General features: G+C 37.4%; 1 protein-coding gene across 1 annotated transcript in view; it reads left to right on the plus strand.

The window, feature by feature from the left end:
- The window catches only part of LOC131068504 (rho GTPase-activating protein 5), a 94042-nt gene that overhangs the window by 19319 nt on the left and 54852 nt on the right, over window positions 1–19871 (plus strand). The window lies entirely within an intron of this gene.

A 19871-nucleotide genomic window follows, 5' to 3' on the forward strand; every position in this document is an offset into this window, starting at 1 on the left:
ATCCATAATATTAATTACTTCGCATATTTAATTTCTTTCATAAGAAATGTAACAGATCACAGCCTTCATAAATTGTTTTACTTGCTTCAATTACAAGCCCTGGATTTTACAATTGATATCTGCTCCATATGTTAGGAAGATTATCCATAAATTAATAATGTCTCTTCTTTAACAAAGTCGCTACACTTTTTAATTGCTGCATAATTAATAACTCTAGGGACTGCCCATTATGATCTATTAATCTCTGCCTTATATATTAATAATGTCTCTTCTTTACACTTCCATTCCTTAACACTGTGCAAGTGTAATTGCTGCATTAGTTATTTCAACATAGACATATCTTTTATGTAACTGATGCGTGAAGGCAGTTCGTTTGCCACATTTTCTTTATTTTAATTGTCTCCTATTACAGGCGATCCCTTTCTGCTTCAACTAAACATCTTCTTCGTTGGTCCAATTTTCCTTTTACAATACTGTTGTGACCATTTCACACATCGCCCCATTAAAATGGGGGTCCCCTCTTTTTTGCTTCTGTTTTGCCTGTTCTTCTCTCTGCTTTTAGGGTTTTGAATAAGTGAGTGAGTCGTTTGGACTAGGGTTAAGCCTTAAGGGTTTCTTTTGGATATTTTCAAGCCAAGTCCAGTCAAATTTTGAAAGATTATTAAGCATCCTCCCGAAGATTGCAATTTTTGAAATAAGATGAGCCTGCCAGGAAGTCAAGTATGTCTCAGGTTAGGTCCAGTCAGGATTTTGAGGGCAAATTCAAGTTAGGTCTAATTGTTACCATTTTAATGATGGGATTGTGCATTTTTTTGTCTGGGTAAATTTTGACCAAACTTAAGGAAGCAAGATAACTGATTCCTGGCCTTGAAGATGACCTAACCCTGCATGATGAAGTGATTTGAAGATTTAAATTGTGGTTATTTTGGCTTATAAAGGCAAAATCACTCCTGTCCCTCTCCTAGGGACCAAGGCGAAAATGTTATTTGGTGCATATCTGTCTCTAACTTCCTTTAACTATTTGGTGCAGGGTCTCCAGGGGAGGTGATTGGACATAACTTAAAGATTTTGAAGACTCGAAAATGATAAATTTTGAAGGATTAAGACAAATCGCTCCTGTCCTCCACTGAAGGACCAAGGCGAAATGGTTTACTTAGGTCATTCTTGGCCTTGATTGGTCAAATTGAAGCGCTAAGGAGACAATGATGGATGAAATCAACATGATAGAACACCCAGACTTAGTCAAAAGCAATGGAAGGTTGAACTTTTGTCTAGAAAGATGAATTGGCTCCTGTCCCTCACCAAGGGACCAGAGCGATTTTCTTCAAACACACCTTTTTGGCCCCTTTTTGGATTTGGGGTCTCGTTCACGGATTGTAAAAAGATGATATCTTCCCCAGTAAAGGAAATTTGAGATGAAAAGTGAAAAGATTTGGCCTTGAGGACAAAAGGCGCTCTTGTCCCTCATTGAAGGACCGGAGCTTGAATTCCAAATTTGCATTATCCTTGCAAGATCTAAGTAATTTTGTGATTTGAAGAGGTCAAGGGAAGTGGGTTTTATTCATTGAATATAACTTGAGTGGCCTACAAAGGAGAGAATCAACCCAAGTTGCAATAGGCGCTCCTGTCCCTCTCCAAGGGACCAGAGTGATTTTCAAAGGAAGCTCCTATCCCTCTCCAAGGGACCAGAGCGATTCTCTCACAAGACAAACTTTTGGCAAAGGAAAAGCAAGTTTCAAGTTTGACATGAATGAAGGAAGGCGTAATCAATCCATTGAAGATAATTTTGGAAAGTTAGCAAAACATAAGTGAGCTCAAAATTGCCTAGGCGCTCCTGTCCCTCACCCAGGGACCAGGGCGAAAAACACATTATCAAGTCTTCCCCTCCAAATTTGGACGAATCCAGGCCAAAGCACAAGATGGCGATGATATTTAAAATGCTTCAAAGAAGAATGAAGTTGCAAGGACCATAAAACTTGATGAAAATTGGCTAGGGCGCTCCTGTCCCTCACCAAGGGACCAGAGCGAAATCTTCAAATTTGCCTAATAGCCTAACATTTTGAATGCTACTTTCGTTTCCAAAACTCAAGATGGAATAAGGAATGATGTTTTACGCCTTGGAGGTAATTAGATATTGATATGGTTAAGAATTTGTGCTATGGACTAAAAATCGCTCCTGTCCTTCACTGGAGGACCAGGGCGATTTCTATAAAATCAACCATTTTCCTCCAAAGCCACGCCAAGACAAGGCGATACAAGATGGGAAATGTCCTTCAAAAGATGATGGACAAAGAATTGACCCCAAAAATCAACGATCCTGGGCTCAAATGTAAAAATCGCTCCTGTCCTTCACTAGAGGACTAGGGCGAAAATCCTTGGATGAGCTCATTTTGTCTTGAGAAAACGAGTTGAAAATGCACTGAAGGGACAATAAGGATCATTGCTTACCCCACCACACGAATTGGCGATTTGGAAGACAAGGACCAAGGACAAAAGGTAAGATCACTCCTGTCCCTCACCAAGGGACCAGGGCGAAAGTGCTTTAAGGCACACTCCTTCCAAAGAAGGAATGAATTAAACTCAAGGTTCCCAATAAAAATGCTATTTTGGACGTCCAGGAAGAGACTTTGAATGTGAAAAGCAAGAAATACAAGGCCAAAAATGAAAGGGCGCTCCTGTCCCTCTCTCAGGGACCAAGGCGAGGTTCTTAACAAAGTGATATTTTTACCATGCCTAGGCGCCAATGTCCTCTAAATCACATTAAATGTCAATTTCGCTAAAACTCCAAAATATTTAAAAATTAAATTGACATTTAATAAGTGCGCATAGCATTTAATAATTAATTTTGAGCCTTAAAAAAAAAATCGAAATTTTTAATTATAAAGGCATTTAAAATTAATTATTATTAAATTAAATTTAAAAGATAGAGCGCATGGGGTATTATTTTAATATTTTAATAAAGTCGGCCTCTTCTTTTATTAAATTTTGTTTATTTTGGTCTATTTTCACCAAGTCGGCCTATGGGAAATTGCAATGGTGAGCGCCTATATAATGGGGGTGTGTTGAACCATTTTAACCCATCATTCAATCATTTATTCAAGTGCGATTTGGAAGAACAAGGAGTGCGAAATTTGATTTAAGAGGAGCGAATTTTATTGAAGGTTAGAGGTGGAGCGAATTTTCCTCAAGGCGTTGAAGACTAAAGGTGGTGAAGTTGATAAGGAAGCGCATTTTGCTAGAGGACTTCAATCTACCTTTTTCCTAGCGAATTTCCTTATTTTGCATCGTTTTTTAGAGTTAGTTCTCAAGAAGAGGTATGGCGAGATTTATCCTAGTCTCAATTTTAAAATTGTTGAAATTTTGAATTTCAAATTACGTAGCCATATTTAGGAAATGATAATTCAAAGATTTATCATGAAGTTTCCTAATTGAAATCTTTGAATCTCCTTTCTACTCTATATGTTTAAATTGCAAAATATATTACTCATTATGAAATGTTATGTAGGTGTCAAGATGGCGACCCCAAAGGCAGGAGCATCCACTAGTCGTCCAGCTCTCATGAAGGAAGATCAAAGGAATGAAGAATTGGAGACCAAGATCGTGTCAAAGTGGAGCAACATTGGAGATACCAACTTGGGAAACTTCAGTATGAAGAAGTTTCGAGAGGTCCCTTACATTGGAAAGCCATCACCTGTCGCAAGGAGAATAATTGAAAGTGGCATTATCAAGGCGGCCGGCTTCCCTCCAGCAGTCCAGTGTCATGCGCTGATGATCGAGTGTGCCCGCCATTATGACCCACAATCAAGATCAATCGTGTCCAAGGAAGGAAACACTTTGGCTTACCTTTCAGAAGAGGCTATCAGTGAAGCTCTCCATTTACCAGAACATAAAGATATGATTTACAAAAGCTTGGAAAGAGCTAGGTCCATGTACGAAGATGATCCAGACACTTGCTTGAGCATCATCAATAAGAATTGGTTACTCAAAAGTCTTCCTCGCCTGAGCAAGATTCCCAACACACCACATAGGATCGACTTCCAGGAGGAGTACAGAGATTTGATAACTTTACTCAATCAAGTTACCGGGGCTCCTCAAGCCTTCTATTTTGAGAAGTGGATGTTCTACTTCAACCAAGTGATAGTTCAAGGAAAAGGGACAATTCATTGGGCTAGAATTATTAGCCATTGCTTGGACGTGTAGTTGAGAAGACTGAAGGCTACCAAGTCATTCCACATGAGCTCGTACATCATATATGCTTGATCAGGAGTTTTGAATATGCAGGACTACCTCACAGAGGAGTGATCGGAAGAGGGCCCGGGGAAGTCAGAGTTTGTGAATCTTATGTTCATTTGCATCATCCACCTGGAAGTAACTACAAGTTAGTTAATGATACCTTCACGATGAACATCACCAGGACATTGCAAGGCGGGATTCACAATCGGATATCTCAAGATGCACAAGAGCTTGTGAAGAGGTATGGTGCTTGGTTTATTCAATTCCAGAAGTTTACATATATTAGAGTTCATGGGTGTCCTTCACCTCCATATATGTTGCCAAGATATCCGACAGACAGGATAGTGTTACTTGAGGTGACTAGGCAGTTGGCAGCTTATGCAAAGGCATTCAGACACAGGCATGGAAATGGAATTCCTGTGCCTATCATACTAGGGAATTCAGTTGAGGTATGTCCTAATGCTCTAGCCATGGATGATGCAGAGAAAGAGTTGGCCTTATATTCATTTTCATTCTTTGCCTTGAGAGAGAACTTTGATCCTTATGGATATATAGAAGAAACAGTTGGTAGAAAGTACAAGCATGAATTTCAGATAGAGGATTTTTTGATGAATCTCTCAGATGATTTAGAAGTGAAAAGAAAGATGCATTCCAGAATACCTTTGGATCTCATCAGGAAATGCAAAGTTTACAGGGTGGCTGATCAAGCTCAGGATAGTGGCAGACATCTCCAATCATCTTATGACCGAGAAGACAAAGCAGTAAAGATAGATTGGAATGAACCTGAGGTTTTTGACTTAAAAGCTTTGATGGCTCCAGTTTTGTCTTGTACTCGCAGATGGGTTGATGTTCAACATCAAAAGTTAAGAGAACAGAACATACCTATGACTTTTACTTTGGAGGAAAGACCAGGGGAAGGAGGAGCAAGCACAAGTGAAGGCAATCCTCATCCTAGGAGCACAAATGAAGACAATCCTCACCCTAGATGCGTAAGCGAAGGCAATCCTCATCCTAGAAGCACGAAGAGGAAAGAAAGACCTGAGAAAAGGGAACCCTCCAAGAAGAAGCAGGAGGCCCATCGAGATCTCTCATCTGGCACATCTTCCTGACATGAAAAAAGGACAAGTCAAGGACAAGAGAAGAGGGTACTTGAAGTTGAGGAATCTATGGAATCAATGGTCCAGAATGATAAACATGAAGAAAGGCAAGCAACGTTCATCAAGTCAATCTCCTCAAGTTAATGAGCTACATGAAGACAAGAATAATGATGAAGTGACATCTCCTCTCCGAGAAGAAGAACCATTGCCTAAAGAGATACAAGTCAGAGAGACAAGGTCCGCCATTCCAGATTGGTTAAAGGAGAGGCTAACAAGGGTGATTGTGATCGAAGATGAAGATAATGTAATTGACTTAGAGAGCCTTGTTGGAAATTCTCAGGGAGTAACAGAGAGAAGGAAGGCTACCAAGATGTCCAAGATGATCAGAGATGAGACAGGAAGTTGCAGATAGCTACACCAGCAGTGGACAAGTACGAAGGTGAAATCCTTGCAGAAGAGTATGATGTAGAGACATTTGAACTTGGTCCACTCACAGCCGAGCAGACACTGGATGAGGCAACTGATTCATTTGAGGCACTTAAAGACAAGCTTAAAGAAGAAATGGAAAAGAACAGAAAGCTTGAGCGAGAGGTCGGTGCTTGGAGAGGCTACTTTAGCCATCTCAATCAGCCTTTGGGACGTCAGGATCCAGCAGTATCTCCTGTGCAAGCACTTCCCCTTGAATCAGTCGGTGAGGCAGAAAGAGTTAAGAGCTTGGTCCAGCTTATGAGCTCTTGGATTGACAAATCCCATACCGTTGCCATTGAGTTCGCAACAAGAATGATGCAGACTACCCATCGAGCTATCCAGGTCCTTGAGATCATTCACAACCTAATGATAACAGTAGCCGCCTTTGCACACACTAGAGATGTTGTCATTCCTGTTCTACAAGTAATTAGGCAAACACCAAGGAAGATCCTAGCACAAGAAAAGATAATGGATGGAGGAGCTCATAATTTACTCCAGTGGTCAACCCTACTCCAGATGAAGGAAGTTCTTTTCGAAGACGTCAGTACCAAATGCAATCAAGTTGAGGAGGTCATCCATCCAATTCAGGACAAGGTGTTTGAGGTGTTATGTTCTATTCTTGGCAGAAGGATTGAAGATGAGACAGATGTGAATCTTCAAGAGTTGGAGGAGAAAGTCAAGGTCATCTTTTGCAAAGATGAGAATGTTATCACAGATGAGCAAAGGGATCAAATGTTCGCTACTATGCTCCTGATTGAGAAAATCAAAGAACTCGAGCCTGGATGGGACGTAGCTCTTCTCAAGGCTTTCGATTAGGTCATCCACTTGGAGGAACGAATGAGGAATCTTCCAGAGATTTCTATTGCTGAGATTGAGGGAATTGTGTCTAGATTCACTGCATATGCTAAGAAGGAGCATTGGAAAGGGAACAAGGTTCTAGAAGAGAGGTTGTTATAGATGATGTCGCACCTTAATTATCATTAGTCTATGTTTCCTAGATTTTTGTGCCAATTAAATATTTGGCTATGCATTTAATATTGTTCAATAAAAGGGGAACTTTTTGTAATAAAACCCTAATTAGGGTTTAGGTGTCAGAATCTCAGCCGTTGATCTTCTCTTGATCTGGGCCGTTCATTGTAATTGAGGATGCTATATATACCCTCATTCATTTTCATTTTGTAATTAGAAAATTAGAAAAGGAGATATTAGAATTAGAATTAGAGCTTTTGGAGAGAAGAAAGTTATTTTGTAGCAAGATTGAGTTTTGAAGAGAGAATTTCAAGCAATTGTTGTCTATTTTGGCTTTGAGATCAATAAAATATTGAAGTTATGGTGTTTTATTGCAAATCTTGTGGCTACTTTCATGGTTGCTTACTTTCTTGAATCATTCTTGGTCGAAGTAGTATTTAAATTTGAAGGACTAAGTGTTGGGCTTGATCTTTGGTGAGATTCACGTTCCAAACCACTAGCTTCTTACTGATTGTAAGAACGCCTTGTGTGGTCAACTAGAGATATTTGGATTACTTAAACCTCCAATCATCATTGAACCATTGATATGTACCTTCATGGTAGTGTCTACGATCCTTGATGAAGTGGAAAATCATTAGTCACTTTAGAAGATCGCATCAATTTTAGTTGAGTTGTTATGTTTTGGCAATATTGAAATTGGTAGAATCTTACCAAGTCTAGCCTACATTGAGTCATTCTTAGGATTAGATTAGAATTCATCTCTTGCAAACCTTATCTTTTGATCCTTTTTTGAGAACTTGTTAGTTTTAGGAAATCCTGTTCCTGCAATAACGGAAACGTAAGGCCCCTTGATGAAACAGCATTCACAACGACCACTGGTGCTTATCCACACGTAGAGACCCTACATCAAAGAACCTTGGAGTCATCCTGATTGATCCTTTCTCGCAACATCTTCAGCAATCAGAGGCTTTATTCAAGAGAGGATAAGGTACCCTTGGGTATTTTATTCTGTGTTTGATTGTGTACAAAATACACGTCAACAAATACCCGAGTACATCAATGATAATGAACCTCTACAGCAATGACAAGCTTCTTAACAATATCTATCTGTCCATCTTCTTTTGAGGTGTTTGGATCATCTTTCTGTTATCTAATCATTAGTCTCTCTTTGACATATTTCATTTATAAAGATAATGAATATCTTCTTGACATCAATGACAACTGTACCTTTGACATCAATGACAATACTTCTAGCAATAGTTTATAATAATAATAAAACTAAAATGCAAAAGAATAAAAATTAAATTAAAATTGAAATACAAAAGAATATGATTAAAAGTTGAGACACCCTCAAATATGAGATTTAAAAGGAGAAGAGAACCTCATTTGAGAGGGGTATAATTTAGGAATCAGATGTGCAGATCTGATTTAAATAAGAAGTGCAGATCTGATTGTGAAAGGTTGTGTCCCTTTCAAAGGGCAGAAATAATGAAGAGTTGCATTCTTTAAAAGGGTGCTAGTGGTGAAAGGGTGTGTCTCTTGCCAAAGGGCATACATGATGAAGAGGTGTGACCTCTCCCTCACATTGGGAGATAAAGGATTGGAATCAAAAGCCTCTAGTGACATCACCATCGATCAGATCAGATCAGAATTGTTATTAAGTTATAGGCAGTAACATCTTTGTTCTTGGTGGTATGCATGGGGATGTGTTGAATATGTATGCTTAATATATGAAGCTTGATAATTTTCTTATGCAGAATTTAGTAGTAATATTAATATAGACTGCAATATGTATGACAGTGTTGGTGTGTTTTTTATGCACGCGCAACTCAGATGAAAATACCTAGAGATATCCTATTCGCTCTTGATCAAAATCTTCTATGTGCTAAACAAATGGACTGTGTGATCTCAAAGACGATTCAAGGTTCCAAATTCATGCAGATAGTCTCAGTTGGTTCGTTGTGATATGCTGGTAATCTCAAGGGTGACTTATGTAATTGTTCGAGGAGTGAATCAATCGAAGGATTTTGCTGATTCCCAACACTAGTAACTTTCCTTTTTTTTCTATAAGTTCTTATAAGACTTAAAAAAAAGGCGAAAGGATGAGGGTTTAGGAAGATAATTCTAGTCCTAATCTATTCCTATGAGTTTTGGAGACGGAAATTGCAAAAAGTGGAATCCAAAACCAATCCTTGTTTCGTCAAATTCAACAACTACACAAGGACGGTGCAATCTTCTAAGGAATTTACAAGATTTTCATATCACTCATATTCACCAACATCTTGAACAATGAATAAAGCAATAGAAGTTAGGTTTTCATTTACTGGTTCAGGCTAACTTTGCACGATAACTGAAAATCATCCAATTATCGAAAGTATGAACACATCTATTCCACATCAGGCAATTCTATCAAATCCTTCATTCAATCTAACAACTTGGAGATGAAATTTATTCTATTGAGAGCCAAGAAACCATGCTAACTTGCAAAAGTGGACAAGATTCACCAACAATTGAACAATGAATATGCCTTAGCACTTAAGAAGTATCACTACAACAATTTCTTAGAAATCTCCCCTTTACAAATGAGAGGAGGGTTTATATAGGCACCCCATTACAAAGCAATGGCTCAGATTGATCCAAAATCAATGGCCAAGATTAAAACATTAAACCCTAATTAGGGTTACTTGCAAAAGGACTCCTTTTGGTCAATGGGAAAATTACAACACTTTGGATAACTAATGAGAAAATAGGAGCTTTTTGTTGAGTCTGGTTCATTGCACCTGGACGCATCTGACTTGGAACCTTTGGATTGGTTGATTGATGACTGGGATGCCACCTCAACTTGCCTTGTTGATTTGATTCCTCATCATGAAGAAGTGTTGATGCCTTAAGCAATATCTGTTGATCCGAAGGAAATTCAAGATGATTAGAACATTTTCTTCGTTCTCATTGCGTCTTGAACTTATCGCTCTTGGTGTGGAATCTTTTGATTTTGGATTTCCAAAGAAATCCAAGGTTATGTAGAGCCCTTGTATGACTTAATCTTCTTGAATGTCTTGATGGATTGTAAGTCATTCTTCTTTGTTCCTTTCATCCTTGGATTCCACCTTGAAGCGTGAATGTTGTCCTTCCGTGCATTGTCGAATCATCTTTCCAACCGGTTCCTTTGTCATCTTCACCTTTCTGGAAATCTCTTCCTGAGCTGACATCCATCTCCTGAAAATCATGAAAAATTCCTTAGTTAGAGAAATAAACTTGATGTCTACTTGACGAATTTTCGAAAAATAACTCTGATTTTCTGACTAGATTTTTGAAATTAAACTCAAAATCAGATTTAATCAAGTCTGAAATTGAAAAATCTGTGTTAGTAAACTCGGAAAGTATGGAATTAATGTGTAATTATGAATTTACAAATGAAAATTAGACTTTATGAACGTTTTGGAAATTGAAATCAGACTTGGAAAAACTGTTGAAATTATGAAATTAAGTCTGATTTTGAACTTTAGGAATGAAAATCAGACCTTGAAAAGATTCTGAAAATCAAAATCAGACTCAGAAAAACTCTTGAAATCATGAAATTAAGTCTGGTCAAACTTGGAAAAAAATTCTTGGAGCTAAAATCAGACTTAGAAAATTCTGGAAATTATGGAAGAAAGTCTGATTTAGAGAATTTCTGCTTGTAAGATTAAGAAAACATAAAAAAGCAACCTTGTTCGTCTGATGAAATTCAAAAATTTGATGTGGAAAACCTAAGCACAGGTCTGATTATCAGAATTTCAGAATAAGGGAAGGAATTTTGAGGCCCAAAATCTGAGAATTTTGTCATGAAAGTGCTTCAGACCTGCAAGAATTGAAGAAAAATCTCAGAGAAAGCTTCTGATTAGTCTTTGAATGCCTTGAGTTCTCCCTTAGAACTTGCTGTGAATCTGCAATTACACTTCTAATTTGCCTAGAACTTTGGAAAGATGCCAATAAGAGTTTGAACTTCCTGAGGATAGAAGGAAAATTGTGAATAATGAATTGCCCAAAGTCTATGTTTATAGGAAGTTCCAATTTGCTTGCCTTGTTTTTTTTGTTTTAATGAATTTTTCAAAGGCAATGAATGTAGTCAAGTTTTAGCCTTGAATCAAACTCTCCCTGTGTTTTTTTGTTTTTTTGATTTAAAACTTATTCCCAATTTTCTTTCTTTGGTTGATTCTAGAAGCCTTTTGAACTTTGGCGAATTCCTCCTTGCTTTATTTTTATTTTAATTTCTATTTATTTATTTATTTAATTTTTTTAATCTTTTTTTTTTCACCAACACTTTTTCCTCCTCAGGCGGACTTTGCTGGCACTTAGGGAATGTTTCATGTCACAAGGGCAGAGTTCATGTGTGATTAGGAATTTTTCCCCTTGCCTAGGCGGACTTCAGCTTGGCATAGAAATTTTGATGCTTTGGGAGGGCGGACTTTATATCTCTTCAAGGATCTTATGCTTCTCCCTAGGCAGACTTCACTCTTGGCTGGAAATTCTTTCCATGTCTTAACACTTAGCCAAAATTCTGACTCTTTCTTCTCAAAGCACTCACCCTTAAGCAGATTTGACATTTGATTTGGAGTTGATTCCACATGGTAGGGCGGACTTGTCATGTGCTTGAGGAATTTCACCTTTCCCTACGCGGACCTGAAGTTGCTTTGGAAACTTTTGATGTATGCTTGGGCAGAGTTTGCTTGGTGTCAAGGAAGATTCCTCATGCCTTGGGCCGACTTGCCATGCTCACAAGGAAGATTTCATCATGGCATGGGCAGACTTGAAGTGAGGTCAAGGAATTTTGACCATGCTCTGATTTTCAATTGAAAATTTTCCTCGTTCCAAGTGACCTCCATGATTTGAACAAGGAATTTCCTGATTTTGATTCTAGACTTAACCAAATTTTGGTGATCTTCAATTAGCTTTTTAGAAAACATCCTTTGGATTCGAAAGTTCATCTTTCTTTGACTTGACTCTTCTCCTTACGTGATGATCACTTGTGATCTCAAAAAAAGCAAAAAGCAACTTTCTATTTTTAGAAAAATAACCAAAAGCAAAAAGAGGACCTAAAAAGCAGGGTGTTGGATTGGCCCCAAAATGCCAAAAACAAAACTTTCTAAATTTAGAAAAAAGCAAAAAGCAAAAATTCCTTTAAAAAGGAAGTTGTCAGAATTGACATTGGGAAATTGTGATTTTACTCCTTCGAATCATCTGAGCCCATCTATAGCATCAAAACGTCCATTTGACCACTTTTCCTCCTTATTGATTTTGAAGACTCCTCCAAATTTCGAAAAACTTGACTCATGTGCAGAGGCTAGAGACCTGAGACAAACCCTAAGACGCCAAAACACTAACCTAGAAAAAAAAAAGGGGGTCCCCATTTGTAATGGGGCAATGTGCGAAAACGTCACAACAGACAGTCATACTTAATTTCACATATATTCATAATACATGAGAAGTTAGTATACACATAGCCTAATCCTTGCTTTTTTGCTAATGCCTACGCTAGGATTGGATGTGGAATTGTTAGGGAAAGGTGGTATCAATACCTCGCAAGGTAGATAAGACCTGCGGTGGAATGGACATGTGCTACATCATACAAAGGCAATGGATAAGGCCTGCGATGGAATGGGCATGTGCTACATCATACAAAGGCAATGGATAAGGCCTGTGGTGGAATGGGCATATGTTACATCATACAAAGGCACTACTTGTGGAGGATGGTTCTGGTGCCCTAACAAAGATACTTCCCAATCTACGCTAAGATTGATCATTAGGATTGATTAGGGATTAGACCTGGCTATGTTGATTATCCCTTGTATGATGTATGCTAATTGTTCCCTAAAGCTAACAAATGCTTAATAAAATATAATAAGTATGATGAGATGTGTTAATTATTGGAAAATAGGCTATATCCTAGTAGGGGACATTACATTTACGGAGTCCCCACTGTCACTAGAAGGTGCGTCATCCATGAGAAATGAACTTGGGTCTTTGGTGTGAAACTCAGCATTCTCCACCACTCACTGAAATCCACTGAGCTATACCATGTTATATATATCACTAACATCACAAAAACCACAAACAAGCTATAGTCTTTTGGGGGACTAGGGTTCATAGTTTTGTGCTCATTGTAAACAAATTTCACTTGAGAAAGTTCTAGATGGTACTTCCTTTAAAAGTTCTTCAACTGCATATTTATGCTTCCCACATCTATGTTCTGCTGTCATGTAAGATGTCATTTAGAGTTCAAACCATATACTCTGCTGAAAGACCTACTTAAGCATGAGATGGGTGCTTGGATGTATGTTTCCAAAATCCCAAACCTTTCTTTTCAAGCTTACGATGACTTTATATCAGCACTCTGTGCTGATCTTCAGCATGATCCCTAGGGCAAATTTCTCCATTAGCTCATTTCTAAGTTGCTGGATACTTCGAAGTTTGGGGCACTATATTCATATCAATATCAACATATCTGATTACACAAACTTTATGGAAACATATCAAATGCAACACTTTTTCCTGTCATATTTGGATGCATTTTGGATTCTTCAGTGCCATATCCTGGCTATATCCAGTCTGTTTTGGATCACTTGCCCATTAAAGGAAAAAAAATAATAACAGCAATTAATTTATCACATCCAATATCTAATGTGAGATTAATGACAGAGGTTCATAATTAGACAGATAATCAAACCCATGATCATAAGAAAAAACACCCATATGTGGTGGTGTAAATAGATATTTATTGTAGAATATAAAATGATACCAAAATGATTCAAATGGAATGATATAAAGGTGGGAGGTAAGTCACACTTACAAGGTATACATAACCCAACTGAATACAGAAGCATCAATGACTCAAAGAGACCACACAAGATGGGAGTTACGCTCTTACATCCCCCTGAAAACAAATTTTGGTCCTTGGAGGGCCAAAGTAAGGCACATTAACAGACTGGACCCCTTGAAAAAATGGACTTAACATACATTTTGTGACAGGTTTAGCAGCTACCGCAATTTGCTGAATTGGTCAAAGTTTGCACATATTTGAAATCATGCATCCACTACTCCTTTTTGATTCCTTTGTCCCTAGCTGTATCATTCAGAACAACTTTTTTTCCCTGAAATATCCTCAAAAGTCACAATTGAAGGAGCCTCCAAATTAGAACCAGATTTCTTATTCTCATATGAATTAGCAATTTGGATGGGAGGTGTCTGAATGAACTTTGGTGCATCATCAAATGGAGTCACCTAATCAATGCTTACATCTCTCCAAAGCCTGAGTAATTCCTGCAACTAGATGAATCTTCGCCACCACAATGGCCGGACAATTAGAAGTAGCAACAGGTAGTATCGTAATCACTTCTCTATGCATTGCCTTAGAGATGGACAATATTGCAATTCCATACAGGACTGAGTTTAGGGACTGGATTGAACTAGATGAATAGTTCTACCTCACTATAAATAAAGTGGTACATACGTTTAGATTAATCATCAATGAATAAAAGCCAACTCCTATCTACATATGATACAAATAATGGTCCATTGTTATACAAAAAGGGGTGATCAGGAGGCAGTCTCATTCTCTCCCTTGTCCTCTGGCCTTCTCTGCTCATATGGGTAGTCCTACTCTCCGCCTCTCCCCACATCACTCCCTTGCCAACGGACAACCTCCTCCCTCCCCCAAGTAGGAATTTCAATGTTGGATTAAGCCAATGTGTGGGTGCAACTTAACCCAAAATATTAGGATCACCATTCAAATCAGCTATAGCCTCAATTGACTGTGCAAAATCTGAAGTAACTTCATCTTTTGAAGAGCCTTCAACTAGCAAGTCATACTTAAAATATGGAAAACAATGCCCTGTCAACTGCAACGAGATCCAAATGCTGATTCCTTATATTCATCTGAACAACAAATCGATCGCTTCAGGCTACCAACCCTATGCACAGCTCCTAAGCTGACAAAATCTAAAGATGTGCCCAAAACTTGAAGCAAGTGACTGAAAACTAATCATACAAAATAACAGAGAATGCAAGAGCTGATTGTGAGTCGCAAACCAGTTTGATCTCGATTACTTCCCCCAATGCTAAAGGAATAAAAAGCTTTGACTTAATTGTGAATTGAAAAAGTTGATCACTGATTATATCATTAAAAGACAAAGAAATAATAGATAGACGAAATGCTGGACATGTGATTGATCCAAGTGCAAGGGGGGTGATTCAAGAACACACCCTCATAGTGGTACCCTTGTGATCTTTAGTGGTTCTGTGCTCCCTCAGACTGGCGCTATCTGATTTCCACTTCAGTCAGTTACCTATAAGTTGCACAAAGCTTGATTGGCTTTCCTTGCATTAGCATGGCACAGCAACTTAGGTTTAAGTGAGTTTTTGTGCTGATCCTTTGCACCATCTTTGACAGCATCTCATATGGTGCTTAGAGTGGTTATGTCTCCTTGAGTGTGCCATGTCAAAATCTTGTACTCAGACCAGACTCTGCTCCAAATCTTCACATACATTGTGCTGTACAAGTTTGTGCAGAACCTTAGGTTGTCTTCATCAACAACTTTGTTAGGGTCCCAAACATCTATGAGCAAATTGCTAAGGTCTACTTACAATGCAAGATATTGCCAAGCACTGACATCATAGCAGCGTCTATTACATTATTTGACACCTAATTTAAGTGCCACCACATCTAAAGATTGATGCCTTGCAGCTCAACACTACAATCTGCACTTGGTTTATTTACATAATCTAGGGTTGGTATACAACACTTTATTGATTGTGTCATTCACATGCCACATAGGACTTTTGCCGCATGTCATCTCATGTCTAACCTTGCTTTCTAGGGTTGTGCTATGTCAGCACTCCTATTTGTGTGCCAACTATTTGGTAGACAATGCTAACATCCCCATGAAGGCTAATTCCTAGTAGTCACTTATACCCAACCGTGTCTAAAAAGTTTCATGATTAAAGGGCCTGCATTGTTGCACATGCTTGTTTTCCAGTCAGACAAATCAGCTAGGATGCCTTTCCCCCACTCCCTAATCACAAAAATTCCCACACCTAGCCTTCTTGTTCCTTGTACATTTATGCATTTGTCTTGTTCATATGTGTTGCCCCCATTAGAATAATATTAAATGATTATTATAAAATAAGGCTTATTTCTGTAATAAAGTCACCTTAGTGGCTTAAGTGAGTTTAATATTTTTGGTGTTTAGGCGGAGTCATGCCATGTTTATCCTTTTGCATATTTATTTGGTTTGTATCCTCTAAACTTTATATAAGGTTATGAACCTCATTGTAATTGGTATCCTGATATCCAATAGAAAATTAATATTTTGTGTTCTATCGGTTTTTACAACATGGTATTAGAGTAGGGAATTATTTGAAAAAGAGTTTTTGTCATTGTTGCATAGTGGACTCAAGAGTTTGAAGGTCAAATTGCATGGGTTTATATTTTTGGGAATTCTTGATACTTTTTAAAGAAAAATCGAGATAGGCTGTGAGGGTTTCTAAAATGTCGCACCATATATCAGCACAGAGTCGTGGTAGGCTCTTAAAAATTGTGCCATTTTTTTGTGAGAATCATTACCTAGGTCGAGATCAAGAAATTGTGCCATTTTTTTGTGAATCATTGGCCAGGTCTAGATCAAGAAATTGTGCCAACATTTTTCTAAACAAAATTTGCAGGTCTGATTTGCTTGCAAAATGGCAAAGGGATTTTAGATAGAAATTGCGACAAATTTTTTTATCAAGTCATGCTGCACCTTGGTTATTTCAGCGCTTGTTGTTTTGGAAAAAAGAATTAAGGTTCTTTTTGAAAATTGACAGCAAAATAAAGTTTTTTTTAGCTAATTTTGTTTGCTTTCATGAAAATACAAGTTTATTCTATGAATGGGGTTTCCATACTAGCAGCGAGGGTTTGTGCCAATGTTTAGAAAGGGCATGGATTTTCAAGGCAATTTGTTGGAGGTATTTGCTAGGTTTTGTGGAAGATATGTCCAGCAGATAGGGTGTGGAAATTTTCAATTATATTTTTCAGAAATGAAATTCCGTTAGATGAATATTCTGCCTTCAATTTTCAGACTTGGAAAGTAAAAATCAGATGCAATTATTGCACAAGAACCTATGGGGAATAGTAAATGGAACTGAAAAATTGCCTATAGATGTGAGCAAAGTACTGGAATGGCAATGGAGAGATGATAAAGCCAAAGTCATTAATGGCCTTGCGCTCTCTAATTCCGTGTTACATCATATTGATCTGGCAAAACCATGTAAGGAAATTTGAGAGAATTATAAATGCATTTTTTTGGAGTGAAAACCTTTAATGCTAGATTTTCTTTATAGCTTTGGCTTTTCTAGTTCAAGATGATTGACGAAGTTACTGTGTCAAGCCACATGAACAATCTGAGATCTCTTCTTTGACAACTAGTAGAAGTCAATGCTATAACGAATGATGTGGATGCTAAAGCCATTTAACTAAATAGTTTATCTTCAGAATTCAGCAACGTCATCTTTACTCTTAGTCAACTTTCTTCTAAATTCTAGAAGTTTGGAAGATATGATTTCAGCTCTCCTAGTTGAAGAAAAGAGAACGATTGTAGGAGATACAAAAGATGATTCTCAAATTGAGGTAGCATTATACTTCATCCAATTGTAGAAGATATGATAAGGACAATTGGGGACAAAATGCTATTATTGCAAGAAAATGGGTCACACAATTTAGAACTGTAGAAATTAGGCAAATGATGTTCTCGAGGGAATGATTAGGGAAGCTAATGTAGCCATTGTTGAAGATCCTCTGGATGTTGACAATAGTGAAGAAGTTGCTTTTTATGCATTTTTAAGAAGTCTATTTCTTTGAAGAGAGTTAGGAAGCCATTGTGGCATATGTTAGAATGGATGGTTGCCCAATAAGTTTGGGAGTCTGTGGGTCTTGGGAATCATACACTTATGAGTGTTATGAGACATCTTGATGGGGCTTTGTGAGTGTGGCTCAGCATGGATTGTTGTCCAATCTTTCAGAAGATCGGTGATTTGGTAGTTTGGGGAGGTGGTAATTTGGGAACTTGGTAATTTAGTTTAGAAGCTATAGACTTTTATGAGGGTTCGAGGCAGCTTGATGGAGTTTTTTGGTGTATGTTTTGTTTCAAAGTAAAGCTTCTGAAGAATGGTGTTTTCATGATTCAGCATGTTTTTAGTTTGATATGCCTTATGTTAGTTTGTTTTGTTTTAGTGCAGTAAGCCTTAAGAGGGGGTATTAGAATAATATTAAATGATTATTAGAAGAAAAGGCTTGCTTTTGTAACAAAGTCACTTTAGTGACTTCAGCGAGTTTATTATTGTTAGTGCAAATAGTGATAACACATGCAATTGTCCTATTTTGTGACAATCAAATGTCAATTATAATTTTGGATTCAAAACCCAATGAAATTTAAATTAGGGTACGTGACTTCAAGTATGGTTATTACATGGTTTTGTAGTTAGATTTCATGGAATACAATGTACATTGATTTTGTTGCCCAATGTGATAAGACACTTGACTGGAATTTGGGTTCATTACTAGGCCTTCACACATCATCGAGTGACCTGAAGCATCAAGCTGGTCAAGATTGCCAAGGGAGGTCTAATTATTTTTGGCTTTGCACATTATTAAATTTTTTTAAATTAATCAATTATAGAGTGAGCAAAGGTATTTTATTTATGAAACATAAAAGAACTGTAATTTTTATTGGGGAAAATAGTGGAAAACGTCATGCAATGTTCTTCACCAAAATAAGAAAAGTAACATAAGGGTGACTAGGCTAAAAATAGGAAAACAGATCTTGTGATTTTAGGATTGTCATGCAATGTCTTTAAGAAGTTGTTTCTTTGGAAAACCTAATAAACAAGTGACATGCATATTGTAAGAAGGGGTGGATTAGTTTTTTTGACAGAAGAATTTCTACAATCAAAATTGTCAGTTTGTCAATTTTTGAGTGTTCAATGCATTTTGAAATGATGATTTTATTATGCTAGATGCAATTTCATTATTCAATTGTCTTCATCTCTGTATTTGTGGTTAATTTTATTATGCTAAATTAAAATTCATTTTTTAACCGTGTTAGATTTTGCAGATTATAGGAAATTACTAATTAGTCTCTAATTCAGGATTTATATTTGGTTTATTGGTTATGAGATGGTATTTGCTTCTTACTCTGCAAAGTAATATCACTGATTGGACAAAGTAGTCTCTAGCGAGAACAAAGGAAAAAGATTATAGCCATCATAAAGGATCAAATCTTGGTACAAGAAAGTCAAATTATGCATAGAAACCCTAACAAAGCGATGTAAAAATAGCCTCCCAAGCAAGAGCCAAAAGGTCAAATATTGAAGGGTGTTGAATTTGGAAGCTAAAAGCATATAAAGTATCATCAAGTGCTTGCTTTATAAAATACTAAAACCGATTTGGTATACATGCACACAGCAAAAAGCTAAAAGATAGCTTAAATGTCAAGCCCCAATTTAATAAGCCACCTTCTAGTGGTGCTTAAAATTTATTAACAATATAAATTCCTTTTTCATATCAACGGTATATAAATCCCTAATTTTAATCAAGGTAAATGCAAAATAGTGTCTATGTATTTCTATAAACTTATGTGTATTAATTTAAAAAATCAACAGTGCAGCTACAGTTTGAACAGTTATTGATTTGCATGGTGTGAAGTGTGGGAGATACAAGGTTCAAAAGGAAGGGATTCATAGGTCAAATCTTTGAATGCCAGTTTTTGTGCAATAGAAAGGAAATTTTAACCTATGAGTTCCATAGAGTCAAGCCAGCAACACTCATGGTTGGCTGCTCAGCTTGGGACGCTTCTATTCTGACAGAGACTTACAGAGTGGAGTCGTGGACTATGGATAGTCTATCATAATGTTGTCTGTACAGAATTTCCCATGATCATCAACATCAATAGCTTTTATAACCACTTTCTGGCCAAAGCAGTTCCTAAAATGTTTGTTTCTAATCTCCTCATTTTGTGGCAATTCTAAAATGGTCAAATGGATCTCAATCTCCTTTACTAAACCCAAGCACCACAAAGTTCAGATCCTCACATG

Source organism: Cryptomeria japonica, chromosome 11, assembly GCF_030272615.1.
Source record: "Cryptomeria japonica chromosome 11, Sugi_1.0, whole genome shotgun sequence".
Classification (NCBI taxonomy): Eukaryota; Viridiplantae; Streptophyta; class Pinopsida; order Cupressales; family Cupressaceae; genus Cryptomeria; species Cryptomeria japonica.